Source organism: Labrus bergylta, chromosome 15 (assembly GCF_963930695.1).
Source record: "Labrus bergylta chromosome 15, fLabBer1.1, whole genome shotgun sequence".
Lineage (NCBI taxonomy): Eukaryota > Metazoa > Chordata > Actinopteri > Labriformes > Labridae > Labrus > Labrus bergylta.
Genome location: NC_089209.1, coordinates 27646031 through 27656943, shown reverse-complemented (window position 1 = coordinate 27656943; position 10913 = coordinate 27646031).

Here is a 10913-nt window from a genome sequence, read left to right as displayed (position 1 = left end):
TTATCGAATGTAAAAGTGAAGTTTGATCATGTATTAGAGGGGTCTATATAAAATCCATATATATTTATGTCTGTTACTTTCTGTTTACACTTAAAGGAAGCTGACAGAACATGTGCGTGGACAAGTGAAGTTTCAGAGCTGCACATTCTCAGTCCTTTTTTGTATCTTATTGTTGATGTTTAGATTTTAACACTAGAAAAGAGTTTCCATAAGTTAGAAGATGACCAAAATAAAGTAATGCAAACTCACATGGGGTTTGGCACCTCTGTCAATCAAATAATAATAAATAATGAAGTTTTACTCTTTGTGGTGAGTAAATAATGGGCTTTTCTTCTTCAGTGTTACAGAATTCATCCTCCAACAGAAGACAAAACAACAACCTGCAAGACATGAAGGCCAAACTTGAAGAAGAATCCCAGAAGACAAATAAAAAAGCTTGAGACTTTGACACACAGAATCAGCATGTCTGTAACTCTGAGAGGGATTCTGCTCAATGTTCAAAATGCAGCTGGCTGATGTGGAGCAACAGAGGGACGACAATGAGGAAGACCTGCAGTCAGTGGAGAAGTTAATAAGAGAGAGTGAAAGAGGAAAGAAGACCGACAGAAAAAACACCTGAGACCAAGATGAAAGCTTTAAACTAGAGGAAGAACTGGAGAAACCGGTGCTGAACACAGAGATCCAAATATCAAGTCTCCTCACCACAATGAAAGACAGACAGATTTCTTTAGAGAATGAAAGAATCTGCATCACCAGCTGCTGCAGAGACAGCAGGGGGAGCCCACGAGTCAGAGTAGAAATACTATGTTATGTGGTGTGGAAGTACAGCTGTACAATCTCATGCTTTAGCAGACTGCCTTAACAAAAAACTACTTTTGGTTTTACACTTGAAGTTCTAAAACTTTACTGCAGAAAACTTGAAGAAAGAAATCAGTCTCGTCTGTTGATCCAGCACGTTAACACAGATTGTATGGAGCGTGTTTCAGTGACAGGCATGTCAAATAATACAGTAAATTGTGGCGCCCGTATTAATATCAGGCATGTTCATGGACATTAGGCACCCCCCCAGTCTCATTGTTTTTGATATTGTATTTTATTATCTTGTTCAGTCATACTGTTAGATATTTCTGTACAAAGGCACCGTGATATTTTAGTTCACGGGTCAAATTGAAGAAGTATCACACAGGCACTTTTGGGGCAGCTCTGGGCAGCACAGGGGGTCTTTGACGCCATGCGTAGCTCAGTCGACCCAGATGTCCGAGAGTGTGCAGCCACGCTGAGTTAAAGTGTTTGTGTCTCTGTGTTTCAGGTGAGCAAAAGTGATAAAAGTGACAGTAGGAAATCCACAGTTAGCCTTCTTTAATATTTACTGTGTGTGTGTGTGCACAGAATATTTGTATAAGTGTGTGAGAGAGTCATAAGCATCATCTTTGATTAGCAGGTCTTTGATGCCATGCGTAGCTCAGTCGACCCAGATGTCCGAGAGTGTGCAGCCACGCTGAGTTGAAGTGTTTGTGTCTCTGTGTTTCAGACCGAAGTAAAAGATAAAACCCATGCATGCTTGGTTCTTTGTGTACAAGTGTGCAACAAATATTGGAGGCACCGCTGGGATGATTAGCGTCGTGTACAGTGTGACAAGAACGCGCACGGAGAACTTTGAGTGATGACGACGGGAGCATGCAGCCTCAGGGGCAGTCGCAGCCGCAGCGGACATTCAGGAGCTTGAGGAGTTATCACAAACAGTGTCACAGAGACTATGGCTGCTACAGATGGATAAGCTCACAGAGGTGTGTGTTTTCGCCAAGATCTCAAGTGAAGGTATCACAACTAGACGAGCGTTAATCAGATTAATCACCGAATCCATGGACAGTGTTATTGATAAAGAAGAAGATATTGCAATGTATTTTCTAAAGACACTATTTAACATAGTGGAGCATAATAAAGAAAACGTTTTAAATACTGAAAGTGAAGAAAATACAGAGAACACAGCACAAGACATTCAGGAAATCATGAAAGAAGTGAGTTTAGAAGAAAAGTATTCACAGCTACAGAAAAACAGTCTTGCTCTGCAGGATGAAGTGAGAAAGCTGAGTGAAAAAGTGAACAGTACATCTCAAAGTCTATCTTCAGACCCACTAAGTGTGCAACCTGCAACTGTGAACAGACTTCCTGAAGTGACAATAAGAAGAGAATTCAAGATTTGTGGCCAGATCGGGGAAAAGGGACAGAAAGACAGACTCTCATTCACAAACCTGATGCATCAAATTGACAGAGGCCTGAGTAAGGGACACAGCGAGGCTGAAGTGATGGAGGCAGTAAACAAGTCGATTAAGCCCAGGTTTGAGGATTCGAGACATGTTATAGATTAAAAGTGACCTTACCCTTTCCCAGTTAAAATCTATATTAAAAGGACATTTTAAAGAGGACAGTTCAACAGACTTGTATCACAGACTAGTGAACATGACACAAGACAGTCGTGAGTCACCTCAAAACTTTCTCTTTAGAGCCATTGAGTTAAAAGAGAGACTGTTACTTGCTTAAAGAGAAGTGGAATCAGAGGAACAGTATAGTCCTGAGCTCATACAGAAGAAGTTCTTAAGATCTGTCAGTACTGGACTGTTAAGTGACCATATTAAGTTTCAGCTTAAGCCGTTTCTTGATGACCAGGGAGTGACAGATGACGTACTTATTGACAAAATGAATGAAGCAGCTAGTGTTGAGTCAGAAAGACAGTCTAAGCAAAGAAAGAACACAAGCAGCAAAGGTCCAAAAGTAAATGAGCTACAGACAGAAATGAAAAACAATCAGCAGGGTCAGGGTTTAGACAAATCCAGCATAGGGGTTCAAGAGCAGTCAGCTGAGGTGATGAAGCCTAAAAGTCGCAAAGCACCTGTTGTCACTAGCTCGAGAGATTCTGAGCTTTATGAAACAGTTAAGTTGCTTAGAGAAGAGATGGCTGAAATTAGAAAAAGCATAGCTAACCCTCAAGGGCCCACCCGCCAAAATAAAACAAGTTTTAAGAGAGGATGTAAAGTGTGTAGGGAGCAAGAAATAGGTGACCAGTGTGAACACTGTTTCAAGTGTGGACAGTCAGGACACTTTTCCAGAGGCTGTAGAGGACAAAGGAGACTGGTATGAGACTCTTGTTGGTAAAGCTGCAAATCAGACACCCATACCATTTGCAGGTTGGGTTGAACTGAAGTTTAAATTGAAATCAAACAAAGGCCCGCAGCCAGAACTACTTGTGCCCATTCTTGTCTCTGATGAGCCAGGAGTAGCAGAACCACCAATCATCGGCTACAATGTTATCGAGCACGTGGTAATGAATGGAATGGTGCAGCACCCTGAAGTTACAACTGCTGTGGTAGGAGAAGCTTTCTCTATTGACTGTAAAAAAGCAAATGTGTTGATTCAGCTGGTGCAGAGCCGTGACCAGAGTGGCAGAGAAGGTGTGGTGAAAGTTGGAGGAATAAAGACAGTGATTCCAGCAGGACAGACAAGAGAGGTCCCCTTTCCACAAAACAGGAAGTCCTTTTTGAACCAGAGGAGATCCCAAAGTGGCCAGATGGGCTGACAATTACAGAGACCGTTATCTGTCTGCAGAAAGGAAACTGGTCCAAGGTAACTATTCCTGTTACTAACGATAGCAACTATGACATTACCCTCATCCCTTGCACTGTACTAGGTCAGCTACAGCAGATCAAGTCTATTTACCCAGTAGATGTTAGACCAGCCAGCATTCCTGAGAACACAGCTGTAACACAGAGTACAAGCAAACAGACAGACAGCAAAACTAGTTCTCCGGACGGTCACAAAGAAGATCACAGACAACAAACCTCATCTAAACACGAGTTATGGGATCCTCCAGTTTCAGTTGATCACCTGACACCTGACCAACAACAGAAAGTGAAACAAATGCTACGAGAAGAATGTAATGCATTTTCAAAAGATGAGAACGATGTGGGATGCATTCCATCTCTGCAGTTAAAAATCAGACTGAGTGACATGACTCCAGTAAGGCGCACCTACATCTCAGTTCCAAAACCGCTGCACAAGGAGGTGAAGGAGTATTTGGAGGACCTAAAGGATGGATTACAAAATCTAGGTCTCCATACTCATCACCCATTGTCTGTGTGCACAAGAAGAAGAGGAAGTTTGCGTCTATGTGTGGACTACAGGGAACTAAACCAAAAATCCATCCCTGATCGTCACCCCATCTCTCGAGTGCAAGACATGTTAAACAGCTTGAGTGGCAGTGTATGGTTTTCAGTACTGGACTAGGGCAAGGCAGACCATCAGGGTTTTCTTGAGGAGCGTAGCAGACCACTCACAGCCTTTATAACACCTTGGGGTTTGTATGAGTGGGTCAGGATTCCCTTCGGCCTATCCTCGGCTCCAGCAGAGTTTCAGCGCAGTATGGAGGAGTGCCTCACAGGTTTTAGAGATGAATCATCACAGCCATATTTGGATGACAATCTTGTCCACAGTAAGTCTTTTGACGATCATCTACACGACATGAGAGAAGTGTTACGTCGTTATCAAGCACACAGAGTGAAGCTAACAGCTAAAAAGTGTGAAGTGTTTAAAGACAGAGCCACTGTACAGCTTGCTTGCTAAAAAGAAGAATGCAAGTAGTAAAGTCAAAGAACAAAGTGTGAGTAGGAGTAGGGGGAAACACAAAAAGTCAGACCAGTTACCCTCAAGCCAGCAGATCACCTGGAAAGAGAACCACCAGGAAGTGCTCTGCCAGCTTTTAGACTACCTGCTGAGTCCACCTCTCCTAGGTTACCCTGATTTTGAGAAGCGGTTTGTGCTGCACTGTGACGCCTCACAAGAGGGGCTCGGTGCAATACTGTACCAGAGACAACAAGGCAGGTTGGTTGCTATCGGCTACGGATCAAGAACACTAACTGCTCCGGGAAATAATTACCACCTCCATTCTGGAAAGATAGAGTTTTTAGCGATGAAGTGGGCGATCTGTGAAAGATTTCGAGAGTACTTGTACTATGCACCTTCATTCACTGTCTATACCGATAACAATCCTTTAACCTATGTTTTGACGACAGCGAAGCTGAACGCCACGACTCACAGGTGGATTGCTGAGTTAGCAGACTTCAACTTCTCCATCAAGTACAGGCCTGGAAAAGCAAATGGAGATGCTGATGGCTTGTCATGTATGCCACTGGACATGGAGCAGTACATCAAAACATGCTCACAGGAAATGGAACCAGAAGTAATAACAACAGTCACACAGACACTCCAACTTGAATCATGTGAACGTGAGCCCTGGATGTGTCCAGTCACAATCATTGCAGCATGTAATGATGTAGAGAAGGAAAGAGTAGCATCCCCAGTGAAAGAGATACCCATGGAAACACTAAAAAAAGCCCAACAGGATGACCCAGTCATTGGAAAGGTGTGTGAGTATGTCATCAAAGGACAGTGGCCTCATCTAAAAGAAAGAGACAGGCGTGATGACATCTACGTGCTGATGAGAGACAAAAACAAGTTGTATATGACGAAAGACAGCATCCTGTACAGAAAGTCAGTGACTCAAGATCAACTAGTGTTACCCAAAACATTCCATCACCTGGTTTACAGAGAGCTGCATGAGGAGATGGGACATCTTGGAGTTGAGCGAACACTAAGTTTGATCCGTGATCGATTCTTTTGGCCTCATATGCAAAGAGATGTGGATCATTATGTGACCAAAGTGTGTAGCTGCTTGAAGTGGAAACGTCCAAACAAGCCAACAAGAGCACCGCTTGTGAATGTAGTGACCACATACCCGTTTGAAATGGTATCGATCGACTACCTGCATCTGGAGAGCTGTAAAGGAGGATATGAGTATATCCTAGTTGTGGTAGATCATTATACACGCTTCGCCCAGGCATACGCATGCACCAACAAGTCAGCAAAGACAGCGGCTGAAAAGATCTTTGGAGACTTTGTACTCAAGTTCGGGTTTCCTGCTAAACTGCATCACGACCAAGGTCGAGAGTTCGAGAATAAGCTGTTTTCTAAGCTGGAAGAATACAGTGGCATTCAAGGCTCCCGCACAACACCTTATCATGCAGCAGGAAATGGTCAAGCCGAGAGATTTAACAGAACGCTGCTCTCTATGCTGAGAAATCTGACAGAAGAAGCCAAGTCTGACTGGAAGAGCTCCTTAGCAAAAGTGGTGCACGCATATAACTGTACACGCAGTGAGGCGACAGGATATGCTCCATATTACCTTCTTTATGGTAGGAACCCCAGACTTCCGATTGACATGATGTTTGGCCTGAAACCAAGTGACCAGAGCACTTCTCAGAGTGACTATGCCAGTAAGTGGAGAAGTAGGATGCAAGACGCATACAGGTTAGCATCCAAGACTGTTCAGAGCCAGCAAAACAGAGCAAAGAAACACTACGACAGAAAGACTTATGGAGTAGAGCTTCAGCCAGGATGCAGAGTACTGGTGAGGAACTTCAGAGACAGAGGAGGACCTGGAAAACTCAGATCTTACTGGGAGGATAAAGTTTATGTGGTGACTGAAAGGAAACACAAAGACAGCCCTGTATATGTTGTACAACCTGAGAAAGGCCCAGGAAAGACTAGAGTCCTGCACAGGAATCTGTTACTGCCCTGCGATTTCCTGCCAGTGGCAGAAGATGACAAACTTGAGATGAGGAAAATAAAGAAAACATCCAACACAGACAAGAGGAGAAAACAGACAAAGCAAAGAGACAGAGCGCCTGACAGCAGTTCTGAGGATGAAAGTGACTGGAGATTCATCACGACACGTCCAGCAAGACCATCCAACCACATCAGAAGTCAGCTGAGAGTGGAAGCTGAGGACTTTTAGCCACAAGAAACTGAAAGATAACTGGAGCAAGACAACGAGAGGGCTGAACTGCTAGACCGGGAAGATGACATCAGGATGGAGCCAGAGGTGGAGAATGGAGAAGTAGCAGCTGAGCCAGAGAGGTCTTCTGATGAAGCAGACGAGAAAGACCCTGAGACGCAGCCAGCTTCTACAAGAAAATATCCTTTGCGACAAAGAAACCCACCTAAAACACTGACATACAACACATTAGGTCAACCTTCAGTTACACAAAATGAAAGACAAGTTCATAGTCACATGTTACGTTCATGGCAGTGACAGAAAAAGAAAGTAAATAAGTTCATGGAAGCACTTAAGGCTAGTGTTAAAAGGTAAATTCATGTAGCATAGGATGTAAATGCACTTGATATATTAAGTTTAGTACCAGGAAGTAGACCGCTAACACATTTAAAGACACTGAGATTTGTGTGAGGCATACAGTTGTGTATGTGGGTCTGTATAAAATGGGTTATTGGTAGTAATAGGGTTTTCACCTTGCAGTCCAAGATACTAACCCGCAAACCAAGTAGAACTTCAGGTGTCACCTGGCCAGTGATGTCTGTTGCTCACACATGACATGAAGAGGGAGATGTATGTCATGTAATAAACTGTTGTTGTGCAGTGAGTATCACAAAAGACTGACTCCCATTCAACCTACCTTTCTAACTCATAAGTTGAATTTCAATTTCAATTTCAATTTTATTTGTATAGCGTCAACTCATAACAAGTGTTATCTCTAGACACTTTACAAAAAGCAGATAAAAGACCTTACTTATTGCTATGTTACAAAGATCCGGCCTATCCATCATGAGCACTTTAGCAAAGCAGCAAAAGTTACAGTGGTAAGAAAAAACTGCCTTATTAAAAGGCAGAAATCTTCGGCCGGATCCCTGGCTCATGACGAAACAGCCTTCACAGGTTCTGGCAGGCCGTCAACCAGCGATCTTGAGGAGCCTAAGAGAGCTCAAGAGCTCACAGGAAAGTAGGTGGTTAGTGACTGAGATTTACAGATAGATACATGCAGTAATATGATGTACTGTATATGCACAGAGAGAGAGAGAGAGAGATAGAGAGGAGCTCAAGGTGCCAGTTCCCCCGGTAGCCTAAGCCTATAGCAGCATAAGTAAGAGCTGGTCTACACCAGCACCGGCCCTAACTATAAGATTTATCAAAAAGGACATTTTTAAGTCTATTCTTTAAAATACAGACAGTGCCTGCCTCCCGGACCCTAGCTGGAAGATGATTCCAGAGGAGAGGAGCCCGATAACTGAAGGCTTTACCCCCCATAGTACACTTAGAGACTGTAGGTACCACCAACAGGCCTGCACTCCGGGACCGCAACACTCTCGAGGGACAGTACAGCACTAGTAGCTCCTTAAGATAAGATGGTGCCTGGCCATTTAGAGCTTTGTAAGTGAGAAGAAGGATCTTGAATTCTATTCTAGACTGTATAGGGAGCCAGTGCAGAGAAGCCAAGACAGAAGTAATGTGGTCCCTTTTCCTAGTTCTGGTCAGTACACGAGCTGCAGCGTTCTGGACTAGTTGAAGAGTCTTTAGAGACTTGCCAGAGCACCCTGACAAAAGAGAGTTACAATAATCCAATCTGGAGGTAACAAATGCATGAACTAGTTTTTCTGCATCATTTTGCGACAGGATATTCCTGATCTTGGATATATTACGAAGGTGAAAATAGGCTGTTCTTGAAACTTGCCTGATGTGAGAGCTAAAAGACATATCTTGATCAAATAGAACTCCTAGATTCCTAACAGTGGTGCTAGATACCAGGCTGATGTCACTAAGGACAGTCAAATCACTAGAAAAAGTCTCTCTGAGGTTCTTAGGGCCTAGCACAATAACTTCAGTCTTGTCTGAGTTAAGTAGCAAAACATTTCTGGTCATCCAGGTCCTAACGTCCTTAAGGCACGTTTCTAGCTGACATAACTGACTGGTGCCATCGGGCTTCATTGATACATAAAGCTGAGTATCATCTGCATAACAATGAAACTGTATGGAGTATTCCTCATAATATTTCCCAGAGGAAGCATATATAATGTAAAGAGAATTGGTCCAAGCACTGAACCATGGGACTCCATGGCAAACTTTAGTGTGCATAGAGGACTCATCATTAACATGTACAAACTGAGATCGGTCTGATAAGTAGGATTCAAACCAACTTAAAGCAGTCCCTGTAATTCCAAGCAAATGCTCCAGTCTGTACAACAGGATCCGATGGTCAATGGTGTCAAAAGCAGCACTAAGATCTAACAAGACGAGCACAGAGAGAAGTCCCCTGTCTGAAGCTAGAAGTAGTACTAGTAACTTTAACTAGTGCAGTCTCAGTGCTATGGTGGACTCTAAATCCTGAAATCCTCAAATAAACTGTTGTCATGGAGAAAGTCACATAGCTGATTAGCTACCACCTTCTCCAGGATCTTCGAGATAAAAGGAAGGTTGGATATAGGCCTATAGTTAGCTAGAGTTCCTGAATCTAGAGTAGGCTTTTTAAGTAGAGGTTTGATTACCGCTACTTTAAATGCCTGTGGTACATAGCCTGCCAGTAAAGACGAATTGATCATATTTAATATAGAGTTGCTAACAAAGGGAAAGACTTCCTTAAACAGCTTGGTTGGGATTGGGTCCAAGAGACAGGTTGACGGTTTCGACGCAGAAAAAATGGAATATAGCTCTGAAAGGTCGATTGGAGAAAAACAGTCGAGACTAATATCTGGTCCTGGAACTGTCTCTGCCGTATCAGAAGTATCCGCACCAGGTTAGAGCAGGAGGTTACCAATTTTGTCTCTGATGTTTAGAATTTTGTTGTTGAAAAAGCTCAGGAAATCATTACTGTTGAGGGCTAAAGGAATACAAGGCTCAATGGAGCCATGACTCTCTGTCAGCCTGGCTACAGTACTGAAAAGGTATCTAGGATTGCCTTTGTTTTCCTCGATTAGAGAGGAGTAGTAAGCAGCTCGAGCGTGACGTAGAGCCTTCATATATCTTCTATGACTATCCTGCCAGAATAAACGAGATTCTACCGTTTTGGTCGAGCGCCATATTCTTTCAAAATTCTGCAACAATTGTTTTAGAGTACGGGTTTCTGAGTTGAACCATGGAGCCACTCTTGACAACTTGACAACCCTCCGTTCCAGGGGAGCAATCGAATCAAGAGTAACTCTCAGCGAATCCACTGCACTATCAACAAACTGATCTAGCTGAGAGGGATTAAAGCTATCAAAAGAGTTTCCAACTGGGTTGAAACATGGTACTGAATCAAAAGCAGCTGAAATAGCTTCCTTAAATCTAGCCACAGCACCGTCAGACAAACTTCTAGAGAGCACACCTCTTCCAAGCAGAGATAATTCTGGTTGGACAAAGTCGAATGTAATAAGGAAATGGTCTGATAGAAGAGGATTTTCTAGGAAAACTGTAAGGTTATGGATTTCAATGCCATAAGCTAAAACAAGATCCAGGGTGTGGTTGAAATGATGAGTAGGTTCGTTTACAACCTGGGTGAAACCAATAGAGTCTAATAGTGACATGAAAGCTGTGCTAAGGCTATCATTATCAACATCCACATGGATATTGAAGTCACCTACAACAATTATTCTATCACTGCTAAGGACTAAATATGATAAAAAATTCTGCAAACTCAGATAGAAACTCAGAATATGGACCAGGAGGGCGGTAATCTACAACAACTAGAACTGGCTGAAAGGTTCTTGAGACTGGATGTGAAAGACTAAGAACAAGGCTTTCAAAAGAAGAAAAATTCAGCTTTGGTCAAGGGTTAACTTGAAGACCAGAATTAAAAATAGCTGCTACTCCACCACCTTGTCCGGTGTCTCGAGGTATATGAGTACAAAAATGACTGGGAGGAGTGGATTCATTCAAACTAACATATTCATCTTGACACAGCCAGGTTTCAGTCAAAAAAAGTAAATCAATATGCTGATCTGATATCAGATCATTCACTAAAAGAGATTTGGATGCTAAGGACCTAATGTTCAAAAGTCTCTTCTGAATCTTCTGATTTTTTAACAAAATCATA